Raw genomic sequence first — 26,127 nt, forward strand, 5'->3', positions numbered from 1 at the left:
TTAATATCAAGAAGAACGATAATAAGGAAAATAATCAACTAGACAATAATTTGGGTATTTTGTGTGTGAATTGCCCTGAGGATGAAGATGAAAGAAGAAAAGGCGAAGAACTGGCTAAAGAACATTTGGATTTATGTTTGCAAAGGGCATACCTTTTCAAAAAAAAGCTTGAATTTCCGGTATTCCAGATGAAAAATGGATTTCCGGTAATCAAATTTAACCAATATGATGTGTCTTTGAGACAAGGAAATGTTATTCTACCCAGAAAACATTATTTCTACCACACCTTACCAAATCGTGCAAAAAAATGCTATAATGATGAAACGATAGAATCAATGGCAGATTGGTTAATAACAAATAGTGCTTCCATAAATTATGACCAATTATATGAACAATTGTTAAATTAATTTAAATTTGTCTTTTTAATATTTCTGTATATATTTGTATAATTTTTTCTACTGTATATAGTTTTTCATTTGAAATTTTCAATAAATTCTTCTTTCTGAAATTGTCTATTGAATCTTATTCTTCAATTTAGGATTTGATCCTTTTATCCTTGATATCCATATCTCGGTGAAATAGAAATTTCACCGATATTTTCATTCTGTCCATTACATATGTTTATCTTTTCTAAGATAAACATTTCTAATGGACAGATTGAGAATATCAGTCCTGCCTAGACATAATTACTTCTAATGCTTAGAAATCCAAAAAAATTGGAATGAAAGTCCGGTCAACTCCAGAATGCCCGCTATATTGAGTGAGAAAAAAAATGGAATCGGAAGAAATAATAAAGGAAAAACGTGTTTTTTTCATCTCAGGAATATTAGGTTGAAATAAATGTATTGGCTGGTTAAAAATTTTAAGTTCGTTTGAAGATGGAAAATTTTTAGATAAGTAATTTTAGATTTAATTAGTTATTAGAGTTAATAGTTTCATTTCCACTTTTTCATTTTTGATGAAATTCTTCTAATTTCCCGAATTGAGTTCTGGAACCCTGAGAAAAGTCATTAGGATATTAAAAAGTCGAAATTTTATAACGGTTATGCGCACTAGTCACGACGTCTAACATTTCAGAAGGTAACATTTCTATAAGCATTACAATAAATTTCCTTACAAAATCTTTTCTCCAAATTCGTACTTTGTGTGTGTATAAATATTTTTTATTAATTTCTCAAGTCAAAATAAAAAGTTGATAATCTCATTCTGTTATATGTTATATGTCGACCTTCAAAAGTTACCGCACAAGGCTTCAGCATAATCAGCAGGCTGGTAAATTCGTCGCTGTGTATATGAAACTTATCAAAATATCTAAAAGTAAGTTGCACATCATAATTTCAAAATTTCCTCGAAATTTTGTAGCTAACATTAAAAATGATTCAAATCCATATCATTCTTCTGAGAAAAAAATTTTTAATCACCACCCATTAGAATTGATAAATAGGTACTTAATGGACTTTCTCTGAAGACCCTTTGTGAAAAGGTATATAAACAAATTTCAATTCAGCAATAACTTCAGTTAGTTTAGTTATGTTGAGGCTTACAGAGGAAGAAGAAGAATTCCTGTGATTCTACTCGATGCTTTCTCGCACTATGGTCCCACCTGTAGAGAGTGCTTACACACGTTCAAGTTACTTCAATCAAGTAGGCTGTGCATTGATTATTTGCCACGAAAATAGTTTCATATTTTTTTTAAATTGAAAAAAGTGGGAATATAACAAAATGGATAACAAGGTGATATTGAAAAAAAGATTGGCAAAACTGAAAAATTATTCGAACAATATGAGAAGAACATTACATCTCAAAAACCTTATTAGCAATATAAGAAAACTTTCAGTTGAAGAATTGAATGAAATTGTTAATATCAAGAAGAACGATAATAAGGAAAATAATCAACTAGACAATAATTTGGGTATTTTGTGTGTGAATTGCCCTGAGGATGAAGATGAAAGAAGAAAAGGCGAAGAACTGGCTAAAGAACATTTGAATTTATGTTTGCAAAGGGCATACCTTTTCAAAAAAATGCTTGAATTTCCGGTATTCCAGATGAAAAATGGATTTCCGGTAATCAAATTTAACCAATATGATGTGTCTTTGAGACAAGGAAATGTTATTCTACCCAGAAAACATTATTTCTACCACACCTTACCAAATCGTGCAAAAAAATGCTATAATGATGAAACGATAGAATCAATGGCAGATTGGTTAATAACAAATAGTGCTTCCATAAATTATGACCAATTATATGAACAATTGTTAAATTAATTTAAATTTGTCTTTTTAATATTTCTGTATATATTTGTATAATTTTTTCTACTGTATATAGTTTTTCATTTGAAATTTTCAATAAATTCTTTTTTCTGAAATTGTCTATTGAATCTCATTCTTCAATTTAGGATTTGATCCTTTTATCCTTGATATCCATATCTCGGTGAAATAGAAATTTCACCGATATTTTCATTCTGTCCATTACATATGTTTATCTTTTCTAAGATAAACATTTCTAATGGACAGATTGAGAATATCAGTCCTGCCTAGACATAATTACTTCTAATGCTTAGAAATCCAAAAAAATTGGAATGAAAGTCCGGTCAACTCCAGAATGCCCGCTATATTGAGTGAGAAAAAAAATGGAATCGGAAGAAATAATAAAGGAAAAACGTGTTTTTTTCATCTCAGGAATATTAGGTTGAAATAAATGTATTGGCTGGTTAAAAATTTTAAGTTCGTTTGAAGATGGAAAATTTTTAGATAAGTAATTTTAGATTTAATTAGGTATTAGAGTTAATAGTTTCATTTCCACTTTTTCATTTTTGATGAAATTCTTCTAATTTCCCGAATTGAGTTCTGGAACCCTGAGAAAAGTCATTAGGATATTAAAAAGTCGAAATTTTATAACGGTTATGCGCACTAGTCACGACGTCTAACATTTCAGAAGGTAACATTTCTATAAGCATTACAATAAATTTCCTTACGAAATCTTTTCTCCAAATTCGTACTTTGTGTGTGTATAAATATTTTTTATTTATTTCTCAAGTTAAAATAAAAAGTTAATAATCTCATTCTGTTATATGTTATATGTCGACCTTCAAAAGTTACCGCACAAGGCTTCAGCATATTCAGCAGGCTGGTAAATTCGTCGCTGTGTATATGAAACTTATCAAAATATCTAAAAGTAAGTTGCACATCATAATTTCAAAATTTCCTCGAAATTTTGTAGCTAACATTAAAAATGATTCAAATCCATATCATTCTTCTGAGAAAAAAATTTGTAATCACCACCCATTAGAATTGATAAATAGGTACTTAATGGATTTTCTCTGAAGACCCTTTGTGAAAAGGTATATAAACAAATTTTAATTCAGCAATAACTTCAGTTAGTTTAGTTATGTTAAGGCTTACAGAGGAAGAAGAAGAATTCCTGTGATTCTACTCGATGCTTTCTCGCACTATGGTCCCACCTGTAGAGAGTGCTTACACACGTTCAAGTTACTTCAATCAAGTAGGCTGTGCATTGATTATTTGCCACGAAAATAGTTTCATATTTTTTTTAAATTGAAAAAAGTGGGAATATAACAAAATGGATAACAAGGTGATATTGAAAAAAAGATTGGCAAAACTGAAGAATTATTCGAACAATATGAGAAGAACATTACATCTCAAAAACCTTATTAGCAATATAAGAAAACTTTCAGTTGAAGAATTGAATGAAATTGTTAATATCAAGAAGAACGATAATAAGGAAAATAATCAACTAGACAATAATTTGGGTATTTTGTGTGTGAATTGCCCTGAGGATGAAGATGAAAGAAGAAAAGGCGAAGAACTGGCTAAAGAACATTTGGATTTATGTTTGCAAAGGGCATACCTTTTCAAAAAAATGCTTGAATTTCCGGTATTCCAGATGAAAAATGGATTTACGGTAATCAAATTTAACCAATATGATGTGTCTTTGAGACAAGGAAATGTTATTCTACCCAGAAAACATTATTTCTACCACACCTTACCAAATCGTGCAAAAAAATGCTATAATGATGAAACGATAGAATCAATGGCAGATTGGTTAATAACAAATAGTGCTTCCATAAATTATGACCAATTATATGAACAATTGTTAAATTAATTTAAATTTGTCTTTTTAATATTTCTGTATATATTTGTATAATTTTTTCTACTGTATATAGTTTTTCATTTGAAATTTTCAATAAATTCTTCTTTCTGAAATTGTCTATTGAATCTTATTTTTCAATTTAGGATTTGATCCTTTTATCCTTGATATCCATATCTCGGTGAAATAGAAATTTCACCGATATTTTCATTCTGTCCATTACATATGTTTATCTTTTCTAAGATAAACATTTCTAATGGACAGATTGAGAATATCAGTCCTGCCTAGACATAATTACTTCTAATGCTTAGAAATCCAAAAAAATTGGAATGAAAGTCCGGTCAACTCCAGAATGCCCGCTATATTGAGTGAGAAAAAAAATTGAATCGGAAGAAATAATAAAGGAAAAACGTGTTTTTTTCATCTCAGGAATATTAGGTTGAAATAAATGTATTGGCTGGTTAAAAATTTTAAGTTCGTTTGAAGATGGAAAATTTTTAGATAAGTAATTTTAGATTTAATTAGTTATTAGAGTTAATAGTTTCATTTCCACTTTTTCATTTTTGATGAAATTCTTCTAATTTCCCGAATTGAGTTCTGGAACCCTGAGAAAAGTCATTAGGATATTAAAAAGTCGAAATTTTATAACGGTTATGCGCACTAGTCACGACGTCTAACATTTCAGAAGGTAACATTTCAATAAGCATTACAATAAATTTCCTTACGAAATCTTTTCTCCAAATTCGTACTTTGTGTGTGTATAAATATTTTTTATTAATTTCTCAAGTCAAAATAAAAAGTTAATAATCTCATTCTGTTATATGTTATATGTCGACCTTCAAAAGTTACCGCACAAGGCTTCAGCATATTCAGCGGGCTGGTAAATTCGTCGCTGTGTATATGAAACTTATCAAAATATCTAAAAGTAAGTTGCACATCATAATTTCAAAATTTCCTCGAAATTTTGTAGCTAACATTAAAAATGATTCAAATCCATATCATTCATCTGAGAAAAAAATTTTAAATCACCACCCATTAGAATTGATAAATAGGTACTTAATGGACTTTCTCTGAAGACCCTTTGTGAAAAGGTATATAAACAAATTTCAATTCAGCAATAACTTCAGTTAGTTTAGTTATGTTAAGGCTTACAGAGGAAGAAGAAGAATTCCTGTGATTCTACTCGATGCTTTCTCGCACTATGGTCCCACCTGTAGAGAGTGCTTACACACGTTCAAGTAACTTCAATCAAGTAGGCTGTGCATTGATTATTTGCCACGAAAATAGTTTCATATTTTCTTTAAATTGAAAAAAGTGGGAATATAACAAAATGGATAACAAGGTGATATTGAAAAAAAGATTGGCAAAACTGAAAAATTATTCGAACAATATGAGAAGAACATTACATCTCAAAAACCTTATTAGCAATATAAGAAAACTTTCAGTTGAAGAATTGAATGAAATTGTTAATATCAAGAAGAACGATAATAAGGAAAATAATCAACTAGACAATAATTTGGGTATTTTGTGTGTGAATTGCCCTGAGGATGAAGATGAAAGAAGAAAAGGCGAAGAACTGGCTAAAGAACATTTGGATTTATGTTTGCAAAGGGCATACCTTTTCAAAAAAATGCTTGAATTTCCGGTATTCCAGATGAAAAATGGATTTCCGGTAATCAAATTTAACCAATATGATGTGTCTTTGAGACAAGGAAATGTTATTCTACCCAGAAAACATTATTTCTACCACACCTTACCAAATCGTGCAAAAAAATGCTATAATGATGAAACGATAGAATCAATGGCAGATTGGTTAATAACAAATAGTGCTTCCATAAATTATGACCAATTATATGAACAATTGTTAAATTAATTTAAATTTGTTTTTATAATATTTCTGTATTTATTTGTATAATTTTTTCTACTGTATATAGTTTTTCATTTGAAATTTTCAATAAATTCTTCTTTCTGAAATTGTCTATTGAATCTTATTCTTCAATTTAGGATTTGATCCTTTTATCCTTGATATCCATATCTCGGTGAAATAGAAATTTCACCGATATTTTCATTCTGTCCATTACATATGTTTATCTTTTCTAAGATAAACATTTCTAATGGACAGATTGAGAATATCAGTCCTGCCTAGACATAATTACTTCTAATGCTTAGAAATCCAAAAAAATTGGAATGAAAGTCCGGTCAACTCCAGAATGCCCGCTATATTGAGTGAGAAAAAAAATGGAATCGGAAGAAATAATAAAGGAAAAACGTGTTTTTTTCATCTCAGGAATATTAGGTTGAAATAAATGTATTGGCTGGTTAAAAATTTTAAGTTCGTTTGAAGATGGAAAATTTTTAGATAAGTAATTTTAGATTTAATTAGTTATTAGAGTTAATAGTTTCATTTCCACTTTTTCATTTTTGATGAAATTCTTCTAATTTCCCGAATTGAGTTCTGGAACCCTGAGAAAAGTCATTAGGATATTAAAAAGTCGAAATTTTATAACGGTTATGCGCACTAGTCACGACGTCTAACATTTCAGAAGGTAACATTTCTATAAGCATTACAATAAATTTCCTTACGAAATCTTTTCTCCAAATTCGTACTTTGTGTGTGTATAAATATTTTTTATTAATTTCTCAAGTCAAAATAAAAAGTTAATAATCTCATTCTGTTATATGTTATATGTCGACCTTCAAAAGTTACCGCACAAGGCTTCAGCATAATCAGCAGGCTGGTAAATTCGTCGCTGTGTATATGAAACTTATCAAAATATCTAAAAGTAAGTTGCACATCATAATTTCAAAATTTCCTCGAAATTTTGTAGCTAACATTAAAAATGATTCAAATCCATATCATTCTTCTGAGAAAAAAATTTTTAATCACCACCCATTAGAATTGATAAATAGGTACTTAATGGACTTTCTCTGAAGACCCTTTGTGAAAAGGTATATAAACAAATTTCAATTCAGCAATAACTTCAGTTAGTTTAGTTATGTTGAGGCTTACAGAGGAAGAAGAAGAATTCCTGTGATTCTACTCGATGCTTTCTCGCACTATGGTCCCACCTGTAGAGAGTGCTTACACACGTTCAAGTTACTTCAATCAAGTAGGCTGTGCATTGATTATTTGCCACGAAAATAGTTTCATATTTTTTTTAAATTGAAAAAAGTGGGAATATAACAAAATGGATAACAAGGTGATATTGAAAAAAAGATTGGCAAAACTGAAGAATTATTCGAACAATATGAGAAGAACATTACATCTCAAAAACCTTATTAGCAATATAAGAAAACTTTCAGTTGAAGAATTGAATGAAATTGTTAATATCAAGAAGAACGATAATAAGGAAAATAATCAACTAGACAATAATTTGGGTATATTGTGTGTGAATTGCCCTGAGGATGAAGATGAAAGAAGAAAAGGCGAAGAACTGGCTAAAGAACATTTGGATTTATGTTTGCAAAGGGCATACCTTTTCAAAAAAAAGCTTGAATTTCCGGTATTCCAGATGAAAAATGGATTTCCGGTAATCAAATTTAACCAATATGATGTGTCTTTGAGACAAGGAAATGTTATTCTACCCAGAAAACATTATTTCTACCACACCTTACCAAATCGTGCAAAAAAATGCTATAATGATGAAACGATAGAATCAATGGCAGATTGGTTAATAACAAATAGTGCTTCCATAAATTATGACCAATTATATGAACAATTGTTAAATTAATTTAAATTTGTCTTTATAATATTTCTGTATATATTTGTATAATTTTTTCTACTGTATATAGTTTTTCATTTGAAATTTTCAATAAATTCTTCTTTCTGAAATTGTCTATTGAATCTTATTCTTCAATTTAGGATTTGATCCTTTTATCCTTGATATCCATATATCGGTGAAATAGAAATTTCACCGATATTTTCATTCTGTCCATTACATATGTTTATCTTTTCTAAGATAAACATTTCTAATGGACAGATTGAGAATATCAGTCCTGCCTAGACATAATTACTTCTAATGCTTAGAAATCCAAAAAAATTGGAATGAAAGTCCGGTCAACTCCAGAATGCCCGCTATATTGAGTGAGAAAAAAAATTGAATCGGAAGAAATAATAAAGGAAAAACGTGTTTTTTTCATCTCAGGAATATTAGGTTGAAATAAATGTATTGGCTGGTTAAAAATTTTAAGTTCGTTTGAAGATGGAAAATTTTTAGATAAGTAATTTTAGATTTAATTAGTTATTAGAGTTAATAGTTTCATTTCCACTTTTTCATTTTTGATGAAATTCTTCTAATTTCCCGAATTGAGTTCTGGAACCCTGAGAAAAGTCATTAGGATATTAAAAAGTCGAAATTTTATAACGGTTATGCGCACTAGTCACGACGTCTAACATTTCAGAAGGTAACATTTCTATAAGCATTACAATAAATTTCCTTACGAAATCTTTTCTCCAAATTCGTACTTTGTGTGTGTATAAATATTTTTTATTAATTTCTCAAGTCAAAATAAAAAGTTAATAATCTCATTCTGTTATATGTTATATGTCGACCTTCAAAAGTTACCGCACAAGGCTTCAGCATATTCAGCGGGCTGGTAAATTCGTCGCTGTGTATATGAAACTTATCAAAATATCTAAAAGTAAGTTGCACATCATAATTTCAAAATTTCCTCGAAATTTTGTAGCTAACATTAAAAATGATTCAAATCCATATCATTCATCTGAGAAAAAAATTTTAAATCACCACCCATTAGAATTGATAAATAGGTACTTAATGGACTTTCTCTGAAGACCCTTTGTGAAAAGGTATATAAACAAATTTCAATTCAGCAATAACTTCAGTTAGTTTAGTTATGTTAAGGCTTACAGAGGAAGAAGAAGAATTCCTGTGATTCTACTCGATGCTTTCTCGCACTATGGTCCCACCTGTAGAGAGTGCTTACACACGTTCAAGTTACTTCAATCAAGTAGGCTGTGCATTGATTATTTGCCACGAAAATAGTTTCATATTTTCTTTAAATTGAAAAAAGTGGGAATATAACAAAATGGATAACAAGGTGATATTGAAAAAAAGATTGGCAAAACTGAAAAATTATTCGAACAATATGAGAAGAACATTACATCTCAAAAACCTTATTAGCAATATAAGAAAACTTTCAGTTGAAGAATTGAATGAAATTGTTAATATCAAGAAGAACGATAATAAGGAAAATAATCAACTAGACAATAATTTGGGTATTTTGTGTGTGAATTGCCCTGAGGATGAAGATGAAAGAAGAAAAGGCGAAGAACTGGCTAAAGAACATTTGAATTTATGTTTGCAAAGGGCATACCTTTTCAAAAAAATGCTTGAATTTCCGGTATTCCAGATGAAAAATGGATTTTCGGTAATCAAATTTAACCAATATGATGTGTCTTTGAGACAAGGAAATGTTATTCTACCCAGAAAACATTATTTCTACCACACCTTACCAAATCGTGCAAAAAAATGCTATAATGATGAAACGATAGAATCAATGGCAGATTGGTTAATAACAAATAGTGCTTCCATAAATTATGACCAATTATATGAACAATTGTTAAATTAATTTAAATTTGTCTTTTTAATATTTCTGTATATATTTGTATAATTTTTTCTACTGTATATAGTTTTTCATTTGAAATTTTCAATAAATTCTTTTTTCTGAAATTGTCTATTGAATCTTATTCTTCAATTTAGGATTTGATCCTTTTATCCTTGATATCCATATCTCGGTGAAATAGAAATTTCACCGATATTTTCATTCTGTCCATTACATATGTTTATCTTTTCTAAGATAAACATTTCTAATGGACAGATTGAGAATATCAGTCCTGCCTAGACATAATTACTTCTAATGCTTAGAAATCCAAAAAAATTGGAATGAAAGTCCGGTCAACTCCAGAATGCCCGCTATATTGAGTGAGAAAAAAAATGGAATCGGAAGAAATAATAAAGGAAAAACGTGTTTTTTTCATCTCAGGAATATTAGGTTGAAATAAATGTATTGGCTGGTTAAAAATTTTAAGTTCGTTTGAAGATGGAAAATTTTTAGATAAGTAATTTTAGATTTAATTAGTTATTAGAGTTAATAGTTTCATTTCCACTTTTTCATTTTTGATGAAATTCTTCTAATTTCCCGAATTGAGTTCTGGAACCCTGAGAAAAGTCATTAGGATATTAAAAAGTCGAAATTTTATAACGGTTATGCGCACTAGTCACGACGTCTAACATTTCAGAAGGTAACATTTCTATAAGCATTACAATAAATTTCCTTACGAAATCTTTTCTCCAAATTCGTACTTTGTGTGTGTATAAATATTTTTTATTAATTTCTCAAGTCAAAATAAAAAGTTAATAATCTCATTCTGTTATATGTTATATGTCGACCTTCAAAAGTTACCGCACAAGGCTTCAGCATAATCAGCAGGCTGGTAAATTCGTCGCTGTGTATATGAAACTTATCAAAATATCTAAAAGTAAGTTGCACATCATAATTTCAAAATTTCCTCGAAATTTTGTAGCTAACATTAAAAATGATTCAAATCCATATCATTCTTCTGAGAAAAAAATTTTTAATCACCACCCATTAGAATTGATAAATAGGTACTTAATGGACTTTCTCTGAAGACCCTTTGTGAAAAGGTATATAAACAAATTTCAATTCAGCAATAACTTCAGTTAGTTTAGTTATGTTGAGGCTTACAGAGGAAGAAGAAGAATTCCTGTGATTCTACTCGATGCTTTCTCGCACTATGGTCCCACCTGTAGAGAGTGCTTACACACGTTCAAGTTACTTCAATCAAGTAGGCTGTGCATTGATTATTTGCCACGAAAATAGTTTCATATTTTTTTTAAATTGAAAAAAGTGGGAATATAACAAAATGGATAACAAGGTGATATTGAAAAAAAGATTGGCAAAACTGAAGAATTATTCGAACAATATGAGAAGAACATTACATCTCAAAAACCTTATTAGCAATATAAGAAAACTTTCAGTTGAAGAATTGAATGAAATTGTTAATATCAAGAAGAACGATAATAAGGAAAATAATCAACTAGACAATAATTTGGGTATTTTGTGTGTGAATTGCCCTGAGGATGAAGATGAAAGAAGAAAAGGCGAAGAACTGGCTAAAGAACATTTGGATTTATGTTTGCAAAGGGCATACCTTTTCAAAAAAAAGCTTGAATTTCCGGTATTCCAGATGAAAAATGGATTTCCGGTAATCAAATTTAACCAATATGATGTGTCTTCGAGACAAGGAAATGTTATTCTACCCAGAAAACATTATTTCTACCACACCTTACCAAATCGTGCAAAAAAATGCTATAATGATGAAACGATAGAATCAATGGCAGATTGGTTAATAACAAATAGTGCTTCCATAAATTATGACCAATTATATGAACAATTGTTAAATTAATTTAAATTTGTCTTTTTAATATTTCTGTATATATTTGTATAATTTTTTCTACTGTATATAGTTTTTCATTTGAAATTTTCAATAAATTCTTCTTTCTGAAATTGTCTATTGAATCTTATTCTTCAATTTAGGATTTGATCCTTTTATCCTTGATATCCATATCTCGGTGAAATAGAAATTTCACCGATATTTTCATTCTGTCCATTACATATGTTTATCTTTTCTAAGATAAACATTTCTAATGGACAGATTGAGAATATCAGTCCTGCCTAGACATAATTACTTCTAATGCTTAGAAATCCAAAAAAATTGGAATGAAAGTCCGGTCAACTACAGAATGCCCGCTATATTGAGTGAGAAAAAAAATGGAATCGGAAGAAATAATAAAGGAAAAACGTGTTTTTTCATCTCAGGAATATTAGGTTGAAATAAATGTATTATCTGGTTGAAAATTTTAAGTTCGTTTGAAGATGGAAAATTTTTAGATAAGTAATTTTAGATTTAATTAGGTATTAGAGTTAATAGTTTCATTTCCACTTTTTCATTTTTGATGAAATTCTTCTAATTTCCCGAATTGAGTTCTGGAACCCTGAGAAAAGTCATTAGGATATTAAAAAGTCGAAATTTTATAACGGTTATGCGCACTAGTCACGACGTCTAACATTTCAGAAGGTAACATTTCTATAAGCATTACAATAAATTTCCTTACGAAATCTTTTCTCCAAATTCGTACTTTGTGTGTGTATAAATATTTTTCATTAATTTCTCAAGTCAAAATAAAAAGTTAATAATCTCATTCTGTTATATGTTATATGTCGACCTTCAAAAGTTACCGCACAAGGCTTCAGCATATTCAGCAGGCTGGTAAATTCGTCGCTGTGTATATGAAACTTATCAAAATATCTAAAAGTGAGTTGCACATCATAATTTCAAAATTTCCTCGAAATTTTGTAGCTAACATTAAAAATGATTCAAATCCATATCATTCTTCTGAGAAAAAAATTTTTAATCACCACCCATTAGAATTGATAAATAGGTACTTAATGGACTTTCTCTGAAGACCCTTTGTGAAAAGGTATATAAACAAATTTCAATTCAGCAATAACTTCAGTTAGTTTAGTTATGTTGAGGCTTACAGAGGAAGAAGAAGAATTCCTGTGATTCTACTCGATGCTTTCTCGCACTATGGTCCCACCTGTAGAGAGTGCTTACACACGTTCAAGTTACTACAATCAAGTAGGCTGTGCATTGATTATTTGCCACGAAAATAGTTTCATATTTTTTTTAAATTGAAAAAAGTGGGAATATAACAAAATGGATAACAAGGTGATATTGAAAAAAAGATTGGCAAAACTGAAAAATTATTCGAACAATATGAGAAGAACATTACATCTCAAAAACCTTATTAGCAATATAAGAAAACTTTCAGTTGAAGAATTGAATGAAATTGTTAATATCAAGAAGAACGATAATAAGGAAAATAATCAACTAGACAATAATTTGGGTATTTTGTGTGTGAATTGCCCTGAGGATGAAGATGAAAGAAGAAACGGCGAAGAACTGGCTAAAGAACATTTGAATTTATGTTTGCAAAGGGCATACCTTTTCAAAAAAATGCTTGAATTTCCGGTATTCCAGATGAAAAATGGATTTCCGGTAATCAAATTTAACCAATATGATGTGTCTTTGAGACAAGGAAATGTTATTCTACCCAGAAAACATTATTTCTACCACACCTTACCAAATCGTGCAAAAAAATGCTATAATGATGAAACGATTGAATCAATGGCAGATTGGTTAATAACAAATAGTGCTTCCATAAATTATGACCAATTATATGAACAATTGTTAAATTAATTTAAATTTGTCTTTATAATATTTCTGTATATATTTGTATAATTTTTTCTACTGTATATAGTTTTTCATTTGAAATTTTCAATGAATTCTTTTTTCTGAAATTGTCTATTGAATCTTATTCTTCAATTTAGGATTTGATCCTTTTATCCTTGATATCCATATCTCGGTGAAATAGAAATTTCACCGATATTTTCATTCTGTCCATTACATATGTTTATCTTTTCTAAGATAAACATTTCTAATGGACAGATTGAGAATATCAGTCCTGCCTAGACATAATTACTTCTAATGCTTAGAAATCCAAAAAAATTGGAATGAAAGTCCGGTCAACTCCAGAATGCCCGCTATATTGAGTGAGAAAAAAAATGGAATCGGAAGAAATAATAAAGGAAAAACGTGTTTTTTTCATCTCAGGAATATTAGGTTGAAATAAATGTATTGGCTGGTTAAAAATTTTAAGTTCGTTTGAAGATGGAAAATTTTTAGATAAGTAATTTTAGATTTAATTAGGTATTAGAGTTAATAGTTTCATTTCCACTTTTTCATTTTTGATGAAATTCTTCTAATTTCCCGAATTGAGTTCTGGAACCCTGAGAAAAGTCATTAGGATATTAAAAAGTCGAAATTTTATAACGGTTATGCGCACTAGTCACGACGTCTAACATTTCAGAAGGTAACATTTCTATAAGCATTACAATAAATTTCCTTACGAAATCTTTTCTCCAAATTCGTACTTTGTGTGTGTATAAATATTTTTTATTAATTTCTCAAGTCAAAATAAAAAGTTAATAATCTCATTCTGTTATATGTTATATGTCGACCTTCAAAAGTTACCGCACAAGGCTTCAGCATATTCAGCAGGCTGGTAAATTCGTCGCTGTGTATATGAAACTTATCAAAATATCTAAAAGTAAGTTGCACATCATAATTTCAAAATTTCCTCGAAATTTTGTAGCTAACATTAAAAATGATTCAAATCCATATCATTCTTCTGAGAAAAAAATTTGTAATCACCACCCATTAGAATTGATAAATAGGTACTTAATGGACTTTCTCTGAAGACCCTTTGTGAAAAGGTATATAAACAAATTTCAATTCAGCAATAACTTCAGTTAGTTTAGTTATGTTAAGGCTTACAGAGGAAGAAGAAGAATTCCTGTGATTCTACTCGATGCTTTCTCGCACTATGGTCCCACCTGTAGAGAGTGCTTACACACGTTCAAGTTACTTCAATCAAGTAGGCTGTGCATTGATTATTTGCCACGAAAATAGTTTCATATTTTTTTTAAATTGAAAAAAGTGGGAATATAACAAAATGGATAACAAGGTGATATTGAATAAAAGATTGGCAAAACTGAAGAATTATTCGAACAATATGAGAAGAACATTACATCTCAAAAACCTTATTAGCAATATAAGAAAACTTTCAGTTGAAGAATTGAATGAAATTGTTAATATCAAGAAGAACGATAATAAGGAAAATAATCAACTAGACAATAATTTGGGTATTTTGTGTGTGAATTGCCCTGAGGATGAAAATGAAAGAAGAAAAGGCGAAGAACTGGCTAAAGAACATTTGAATTTATGTTTGCAAAGGGCATACCTTTTCAAAAAAATGCTTGAATTTCCGGTATTCCAGATGAAAAATGGATTTCCGGTAATCAAATTTAACCAATATGATGTGTCTTTGAGACAAGGAAATGTTATTCTACCCAGAAAACATTATTTCTACCACACCTTACCAAATCGTGCAAAAAAATGCTATAATGATGAAACGATAGAATCAATGGCAGATTGGTTAATAACAAATAGTGCTTCCGTAAATTATGACCAATTATATGAACAATTGTTAAATTAATTCAAATTTGTCTTTATATTATTTCTGTATATATTTGTATAATTTTTTCTACTATATATAGTTTTTCATTTGAAATTTTCAATAAATTCTTCTTTCTGAAATTGTCTATTGAATCTTATTCTTCAATTTAGGATTTGATCCTTTTATCCTTGATATCCATATCTCGGTGAAATAGAAATTTCACCGATATTTTCATTCTGTCCATTACATATGTTTATCTTTTCTAAGATAAACATTTCTAATGGACAGATTGAGAATATCAGTCCTGCCTAGACATAATTACTTCTAATGCTTAGAAATCCAAAAAAATTGGAATGAAAGTCCGGTCAACTCCAGAATGCCCGCTATATTGAGTGAGAAAAAAAATGGAATCGGAAGAAATAATAAAGGAAAAACGTGTTTTTTTCATCTCAGGAATATTAGGTTGAAATAAATGTATTGGCTGGTTAAAAATTTCAAGTTCGTTTGAAGATGGAAAATTTTTAGATAAGTAATTTTAGATTTAATTAGGTATTAGAGTTAATAGTTTCATTTCCACTTTTTCATTTTGGATGAAATTCTTCTAATTTCCCGAATTGAGTTCTGGAACCCTGAGAAAAGTCATTAGGATATTAAAAAGTCGAAATTTTATAACGGTTATGCGCACTAGTCACGACGTCTAACATTTCAGAAGGTAACATTTCTATAAGCATTACAATAAATTTCCTTACGAATTCTTTTCTCCAAATTCGTACTTTGTGTGTGTATAAATATTTTTTATTAATTTCTCAAGTCAAAATAAAAAGTTAATAATCTCATTCTGTTATATGTTATATGTCGACCTTCAAAAGTTACCGCACAAGGCTTCAGCATATTCAGCAGGCTGGTAAATTCGTCGCTGTGTATATGAAACTTATCAAAATATCTAAAAGTAAGTTGCACATCATAATTTCAAAATTTCCCCGAAATTTTGTAGCTAACATTAAAAATGATTCAAATCCATATCATTCTTCTGAGAAAAAAATTTTTAATCACCACCCATTAGAATTGATAAATAGGTACTTAATGGACTTTCTCTGAAGACCCTTTGTGAAAAGGTATATAAACAAATTTCAATTCAGCAATAACTTCAGTTAGTTTAGTTATGTTAAGGCTTACAGAGGAAGAAGAAGAATTCCTGTGATTCTACTCGATGCTTTCTCGCACTATGGTCCCACCTGTAGAGAGTGCTTACACACGTTCAAGTTACTTCAATCAAGTAGGCTGTGCATTGATTATTTGCCACGAAAATAGTTTCATATTTTTTTTAAATTGAAAAAAGTGGGAATATAACAAAATGGATAACAAGGTGATATTGAAAAAAAGATTGGCAAAACTGAAGAATTATTCGAACAATATGAGAAGAACATTACATCTCAAAAACCTTATTAGCAATATAAGAAAACTTTCAGTTGAAGAATTGAATGAAATTGTTAATATCAAGAAGAACGATAATAAGGAAAATAATCAACTAGACAATAATTTGGGTATTTTGTGTGTGAATTGCCCTGAGGATGAAGATGAAAGAAGAAAAGGCGAAGAACTGGCTAAAGAACATTTGGATTTATGTTTGCAAAGGGCATACCTTTTCAAAAAAATGCTTGAATTTCCGGTATTCCAGATGAAAAATGGATTTCCGGTAATCAAATTTAACCAATATGATGTGTCTTTGAGACAAGGAAATGTTATTCTACCCAGAAAACATTATTTCTACCACACCTTACCAAATCGTGCAAAAAAATGCTATAATGATGAAACGATAGAATCAATGGCAGATTGGTTAATAACAAATAGTGCTTCCATAAATTATGACCAATTATATGAACAATTGTTAAATTAATTTAAATTTGTCTTTATAATATTTCTGTATATATTTGTATAATTTTTTCTACTGTATATAGTTTTTCATTTGAAATTTTCAATAAATTCTCCTTTCTGAAATTGTCTATTGAATCTTATTCTTCAATTTAGGATATGATCCTTTTATCCTTGATATCCATATCTCGGTGAAATAGAAATTTCACCGATATTTTCATTCTGTCCATTACATATGTTTATCTTTTCTAAGATAAACATTTCTAATGGACAGATTGAGAATATCAGTCCTGCCTAGACATAATTACTTCTAATGCTTAGAAATCCAAAAAAATTGGAATGAAAGTCCGGTCAACTCCAGAATGCCCGCTATATTGAGTGAGAAAAAAAATGGAATCGGAAGAAATAATAAAGGAAAAACGTGTTTTTTTCATCTCAGGAATATAAGGTTGAAATAAATGTATTGGCTGGTTAAAAATTTTAAGTTCGTTTGAAGATGGAAAATTTTTAGATAAGTAATTTTAGATTTGATTAGATATTAGAGTTAATAGTTTCATTTCCACTTTTTCATTTTTGATGAAATTCTTCTAATTTCCCGAATTGAGTTCTGGAACCCTAAGAAAAGTCATTAGGATATTAAAAAGTCGAAATTTTATAACGGTTATGCGCACTAGTCACGACGTCTAACATTTCAGAAGGTAACATTTCTATAAGCATTACAATAAATTTCCTTACGAAATCTTTTCTCCAAATTCGTACTTTGTGTGTGTATAAATATTTTTTATTAATTTCTCAAGTCAAAATAAAAAGTTAATAATCTCATTCTGTTATATGTTATATGTCGACCTTCAAAAGTTACCGCACAAGGCTTCAGCATATTCAGCGGGCTGGTAAATTCGTCGCTGTGTATATGAAACTTATCAAAATATCTAAAAGTAAGTTGCACATCATAATTTCGAAATTTCCTCGAAATTTTGTAGCTAACATTAAAAATGATTCAAATCCATATCATTCATCTGAGAAAAAAATTTTTAATCACCACCCATTAGAATTGATAAATAGGTACTTAATGGACTTTCTCTGAAGACCCTTTGTGAAAAGGTATATAAACAAATTTCAATTCAGCAATAACTTCAGTTAGTTTAGTTATGTTAAGGCTTACAGAGGAAGAAGAAGAATTCCTGTAATTCTACTCGATGCTTTCTCGCACTATGGTCCCACCTGTAGAGAGTGCTTACACACGTTCAAGTTACTTCAATCAAGTAGGCTGTGCATTGATTATTTGCCACGAAAATAGTTTCATATTTTTTTCAAATTGAAAAAAGTGGGAATATAACAAAATGGATAACAAGGTGATATTGAAAAAAAGATTGGCAAAACTGAAGAATTATTCGAACAATATGAGAAGAACATTAAATCTAAAAAACCTTATTAGCAATATAAGAAAACTTTCAGTTGAAGAATTGAATGAAATTGTTAATATCAAGAAGAACGATAATAAGGAAAATAATCAACTAGACAATAATTTGGGTATTTTTTTGTGAATTGACCTGAGGATAAAGATGAAAGAAGAAAAGGCGAAGAACTGGCTAAAGAACATTTGAATTTATGTTTGCAAAGGGCATACCTTTTCAAAAAAATGCTTGAATTTCCGGTATTCCAGATGAAAAATGGATTTCCGGTAATCAAATTTAACCAATATGATGTGTCTTTGAGACAAGGAAATGTTATTCTACCCAGAAAACATTATTTCTACCACACCTTACCAAATCGTGCAAAAAAATGCTATAATGATGAAACGATAGAATCAATGGCAGATTGGTTAATAACAAATAGTGCTTCCATAAATTATGACCAATTATATGAACAATTGTTAAATTAATTTGAATTTGTCTTTTTAATATTTCTGTATATATTTGTATAATTTTTTCTACTGTATATAGTTTTTCATTTGAAATTTTCAATAAATTCTTCTTTCTGAGATTGTCTATTGAATCTTATTCTTCAATTTAGGATTTGATCCTTTTATTCTTGATATCCATATCTCGGTGAAATAGAAATTTCACCGATATTTTCATTCTGTCCATTACATATGTTTATCTTTTCTAAGATAAACATTTCTAATGGACAGATTGAGAATATCAGTCCTGCCTAGACATAATTACTTCTAATGCTTAGAAATCCAAAAAAATTGGAATGAAAGTGCGGTCAACTCCAGAATGCCCGCTATATTGAGTGAGAAAAAAAATGGAATCGGAAGAAATAATAAAGGAAAAACGTGTTTTTTTCATCTCAGGAATATTAGGTTGAAATAAATGTATTGGCTGGTTAAAAATTTTAAGTTCGTTTGAAGATGGAAAATTTTTAGATAAGTAATTTTAGATTTAATTAGTTATTAGAGTTAATAGTTTCATTTCCACTTTTTCATTTTCGATGGAATTCTTCTAATTTCCCGAATTGAGTTCTGGAACCCTGAGAAAAGTCATTAGGATATTAAAAAGTCGAAATTTTATAACGGTTATGCGCACTAGTCACGACGTCTAACATTTCAGAAGGTAACATTTCTATAAGCATTACAATAAATTTCCTTACGAAATCTTTTCTCCAAATTCGTACTTTGTGTGTGTATAAATATTTTTTATTAATTTCTCAAGTCAAAATAAAAAGTTAATAATCTCATTCTGTTATATGTTATATGTCGACCTTCAAAAGTTACCGCACAAGGCTTCAGCATATTCAGCGGGCTGGTAAATTCGTCGCTGTGTATATGAAACTTATCAAAATATCTAAAAGTAAGTTGCACATCATAATTTCAAAATTTCCTCGAAATTTTGTAGCTAATATTAAAAATGATTCAAATCCATATCATTCATCTGAGAAAAAAATTTTTAATCACCACCCATTAGAATTGATAAATAGGTACTTAATGGACTTTCTCTGAAGACCCTTTGTGAAAAGGTATATAAACAAATTTCAATTCAGCAATAACTTCAGTTAGTTTAGTTATGTTAAGGCTTACAGAGGAAGAAGAAGAATTCCTGTGATTCTACTCGATGCTTTCTCGCACTATGGTCCCACCTGTAGAGAGTGCTTACACACGTTCAAGTTACTTCAATCAAGTAGGCTGTGCATTGATTATTTGCCACGAAAATAGTTTCATATTTTTTTTAAATTGAAAAAAGTGGGAATATAACAAAATGGATAACAAGGTGATATTGAAAAAAAAATTGGCAAAACTGAAGAATTATTCGAACAATATGAGAAGAACATTACATCTCAAAAACCTTATTAGCAATATAAGAAAACTTTCAGTTGAAGAATTGAATGAAATTGTTAATATCAAGAAGAACGATAATAAGGAAAATAATCAACTAGACAATAATTTGGATATTTTGTGTGTGAATTGCCCTGAGGATGAAGATGAAAGAAGAAAAGGCGAAGAACTGGCTAAAGAACATTTGGATTTATGTTTGCAAAGGGCATACCTTTTCAAAAAAATGCTTGAATTTCCGGTATTCCAGATGAAAAATGGATTTCCGGTAATCAAATTTAACCAATATGATGTGTCTTTGAGACAAGGAAATGTTATTCTACCAAGAAAACATTATTTCTACCACACCTTACCAAATCGTGCAAAAAAATGCTATAATGATGAAACGATAGAATCAATGGCAGATTGGTTAATAACAAATAGTGCTTCCATAAATTAAGACCAATTATATGAACAATTGTTAAATTAATTTAAATTTGTCTTTATAATATTTCTGTATATATTTGTATAATTTTTTTCTACTGTATATAGTTTTTCATTTGAAATTTTCAATAAATTCTTCTTTCTGAGATTGTCTATTGAATCTTATTCTTCAATTTAGGATTTTATCCTTTTATCCTTGATATCCATATCTCGGTGAAATAGAAATTTCACCGATATTTTCATTCTGTCCATTACATATGTTTATCTTTTCTAAGATAAACATTTCTAATGGACAGATTGAGAATATCAGTCCTGCCTAGACATAATTACTTCTAATGCTTAGAAATCCAAAAAAATTGGAATGAAAGTCCGGTCAACTCCAGAATGCCCGCTATATTGAGTGAGAAAAAAAATGGAATCGGAAGAAATAATAAAGGAAAAACGTGTTTTTTCATCTCAGGAATATTAGGTTGAAATAAATGTATTGGCTGGTTAAAAATTTTAAGTTCGTTTGAAGATGGAAAATTTTTAGATAAGTAATTTTAGATTTAATTAGGTATTAGAGTTGATAGTTTCATCTCCACTTTTTCATTTTTGATGAAATTCTTCTAATTTCCCGAATTGAGTTCTGGAACCCTGAGAAAAGTCATTAGGATATTTAAAAGTCGAAATTTTATAACGGTTATGCGCACTAGTCACGACGTCTAACATTTCAGAAGGTAACATTTCTATAAGCATTACAATAAATTTCCTTACGAAATCTTTTCTCCAAATTCGTACTTTGTGTGTGTATAAATATTTTTTATTAATTTCTCAAGTCAAAATAAAAAGTTAATAATCTCATTCTGTTATATGTTATATGTCGACCTTCAAAAGTTACCGCACAAGGCTTCAGCATATTCAGCAGGCTGGTAAATTCGTCGCTGTGTATATGAAACTTATCAAAATATCTAAAAGTAAGTTGCACATCATAATTTCAAAATTTCCCCGAAATTTTGTAGCTAACATTAAAAATGATTCAAATCCATATCATTCTTCTGAGAAAAAAATTTTTAATCACCACCCATTAGAATTGATAAATAGGTACTTAATGGACTTTCTCTGAAGACCCTTTGTGAAAAGGTATATAAACAAATTTCAATTCAGCAATAACTTCAGTTAGTTTAGTTATGTTAAGGCTTACAGAGGAAGAAGAAGAATTCCTGTGATTCTACTCGATGCTTTCTCGCACTATGGTCCCACCTGTAGAGAGTGCTTACACACGTTCAAGTTACTTCAATCAAGTAGGCTGTGCATTGATTATTTGCCACGAAAATAGTTTCATATTTTTTTTAAATTGAAAAAAGTGGGAATATAACAAAATGGATAACAAGGTGATATTGAAAAAAAGATTGGCAAAACTGAAGAATTATTCGAACAATATGAGAAGAAAATTACATCTCAAAAACCTTATTAGCAATATAAGAAAACTTTCAGTTGAAGAATTGAATGAAATTGTTAATATCAAGAAGAACGATAATAAGGAAAATAATCAACTAGACAATAATTTGGGTATTTTGTGTGTGAATTGCCCTGAGGATGAAGATGAAAGAAGAAAAGGCGAAGAACTGGCTAAAGAACATTTGGATTTATGTTTGCAAAGGGCATACCTTTTCAAAAAAATGCTTGAATTTCCGGTATTCCAGATGAAAAATGGATTTCCGGTAATCAAATTTAACCAATATGATGTGTCTTTGAGACAAGGAAATGTTATTCTACCCAGAAAACATTATTTCTACCACACCTTACCAAATCGTGCAAAAAAATGCTATAATGATGAAACGATAGAATCAATGGCAGATTGGTTAATAACAAATAGTGCTTCCATAAATTATGACCAATTATATGAACAATTGTTAAATTAATTTGAATTTGTCTTTTTAATATTTCTGTATATATTTGTATAATTTTTTCTACTGTATATAGTTTTTCATTTGAAATTTTCAATAAATTCTTCTTTCTGAGATTGTCTATTGAATCTTATTCTTCAATTTAGGATTTGATCCTTTTATCCTTGATATCCATATCTCGGTGAAATAGAAATTTCACCGATATTTTCATTCTGTCCATTACATATGTTTATCTTTTCTAAGATAAACATTTCTAATGGACAGATTGAGAATATCAGTCCTGCCTAGACATAATTACTTCTAATGCTTAGAAATCCAAAAAAATTGGAATGAAAGTCCGGTCAACTCCAGAATGCCCGCTATATTGAGTGAGAAAAAAAATGGAATCGGAAGAAATAATAAAGGAAAAACGTGTTTTTTCATCTCAGGAATATTAGGTTGAAATAAATGTATTGGCTGGTTAAAAATTTTAAGTTCGTTTGAAGATGGAAAATTTTTAGATAAGTAATTTTAGATTTAATTAGGTATTAGAGTTAATAGTTTCATTTCCACTTTTTCATTTTTGATGAAATTCTTCTAATTTCCCGAATTGAGTTCTGGAACCCTGAGAAAAGTCATTAGGATATTTAAAAGTCGAAATTTTATAACGGTTATGCGCACTAGTCACGACGTCTAACATTTCAGAAGGTAACATTTCTATAAGCATTACAATAAATTTCCTTACGAAATCTTTTCTCCAAATTCGTACTTTGTGTGTGTATGAATATTTTTTATTAATTTCTCAAGTCAAAATAAAAAGTTAATAATCTCATTCTGTTATATGTTATATGTCGACCTTCAAAAGTTACCGCACAAGGCTTCAGCATATTCAGCAGGCTGGTAAATTCGTCGCTGTGTATATGAAACTTATCAAAATATCTAAAAGTAAGTTGCACATCATAATTTCAAAATTTCCTCGAAATTTTGTAGCTAACATTAAAAATGATTCAAATCCATATCATTCTTCTGAGAAAAAAATTTGTAATCACCACCCATTAGAATTGATAAATAGGTACTTAATGGACTTTCTCTGAAGACCCTTTGTGAAAAGGTATATAAACAAATTTCAATTCAGCAATAACTTCAGTTAGTTTAGTTATGTTAAGGCTTACAGAGGAAGAAGAAGAATTCCTGTGATTCTACTCGATGCTTTCTCGCACTATGGTCCCACCTGTAGAGAGTGCTTACACACGTTCAAGTTACTTCAATCAAGTAGGCTGTGCATTGATTATTTGCCACGAAAATAGTTTCATATTTTTTTTAAATTGAAAAAAGTGGGAATATAACAAAATGGATAACAAGGTGATATTGAAAAAAAGATTGGCAAAACTGAAGAATTATTCGAACAATATGAGAAGAACATTACATCTCAAAAACCTTATTAGCAATATAAGAAAACTTTCAGTTGAAGAATTGAATGAAATTGTTAATATCAAGAAGAACGATAATAAGGAAAATAATCAACTAGACAATAATTTGGGTATTTTGTGTGTGAATTGCCCTGAGGATGAAGATGAAAGAAGAAAAGGCGAAGAACTGGCTAAAGAACATTTGGATTTATGTTTGCAAAGGGCATACCTTTTCAAAAAAATGCTTGAATTTCCGGTATTCCAGATGAAAAATGGATTTCCGGTAATCAAACTTAACCAATATGATGTGTCTTTGAGACAAGGAAATGTTATTCTACCCAGAAAACATTATTTCTACCACACCTTACCAAATCGTGCAAAAAAATGCTATAATGATGAAACGATAGAATCAATGGCAGATTGGTTAATAACAAATAGTGCTTCCATAAATTATGACCAATTATATGAACAATTGTTAAATTAATTTAAATTTGTCTTTATAATATTTCTGTATATATTTGTATAATTTTTTCTACTGTATATAGTTTTTCATTTGAAATTTTCAATAAATTCTTCTTTCTGAAATTGTCTATTGAATCTTATTCTTCAATTTAGGATTTGATACTTTCATCCTTGATATCCATATCTCGGTGAAATAGAAATTTCACCGATATTTTCATTCTGTCCATTACATATGTTTATCTTTTCTAAGATAAACATTTCTAATGGACAGATTGAGAATATCAGTCCTGCCTAGACATAATTACTTCTAATGCTTAGAAATCCAAAAAAATTGGAATGAAAGTCCGGTCAACTCCAGAATGCCCGCTATATTGAGTGAGAAAAAAAATGGAATCGGAAGAAATAATAAAGGAAAAACGTGTTTTTTTCATCTCAGGAATATTAGGTTGAAATAAATGTATTGGCTGGTTAAAAATTTTAAGTTCGTTTGAAGATGGAAAATTTTTAGATAAGTAATTTTAGATTTAATTAGGTATTAGAGTTAATAGTTTCATTTCCACTTTTTCATTTTTGATGAAATTCTTCTAATTTCCCGAATTGAGTTCTGGAACCCTGAGAAAAGTCATTAGGATATTAAAAAGTCGAAATTTTATAACGGTTATGCGCACTAGTCACGACGTCTAACATTTCAGAAGGTAACATTTCTATAAGCATTACAATAAATTTCCTTACGAAATCTTTTCTCCAAATTCGTACTTTGTGTGTGTATAAATATTTTTTATTAATTTCTCAAGTCAAAATAAAAAGTTAATAATCTCATTCTGTTATATGTTATATGTCGACCTTCAAAAGTTACCGCACAAGGCTTCAGCATATTCAGCGGGCTGGTAAATTCGTCGCTGTGTATATGAAACTTATCAAAATATCTAAAAGTAAGTTGCACATCATAATTTCAAAATTTCCTCGAAATTTTGTAGTTAACATTAAAAATGATTCAAATCCATATCATTCATCTGAGAAAAAAATTTTTAATCACCACCCATTAGAATTGATAAATAGGTACTTAATGGACTTTCTCTGAAGACCCTTTGTGAAAAGGTATATAAACAAATTTCAATTCAGCAATAACTTCAGTTAGTTTAGTTATGTTAAGGCTTACAGAGGAAGAAGAAGAATTCCTGTGATTCTACTCGATTCTTTCTCGCACTATGGTCCCACCTGTAGAGAGTGCTTACACACGTTCAAGTTACTTCAATCAAGTAGGCTGTGCATTGATTATTTGCCACGAAAATAGTTTCATATTTTTTTTAAATTGGAAAAAGTGGGAATATAACAAAATGGATAACAAGGTGATATTGAAAAAAAGATTGGCAAAACTGAAGAATTATTCGAACAATATGAGAAGAACATTACATTTCAAAAACCTTATTAGCAATATAAGAAAACTTTCAGTTGAAGAATTGAATGAAATTGTTAATATCAAGAAGAACGATAATAAGGAAAATAATCAACTAGACAATAATTTGGGTATTTTGTGTGTGAATTGCCCTGAGGATGAAGATGAAAGAAGAAAAGGCGAAGAACTGGCTAA

This window comes from Harmonia axyridis, chromosome 4 (genome assembly GCF_914767665.1).
Source record: "Harmonia axyridis chromosome 4, icHarAxyr1.1, whole genome shotgun sequence".
Lineage (NCBI taxonomy): Eukaryota > Metazoa > Arthropoda > Insecta > Coleoptera > Coccinellidae > Harmonia > Harmonia axyridis.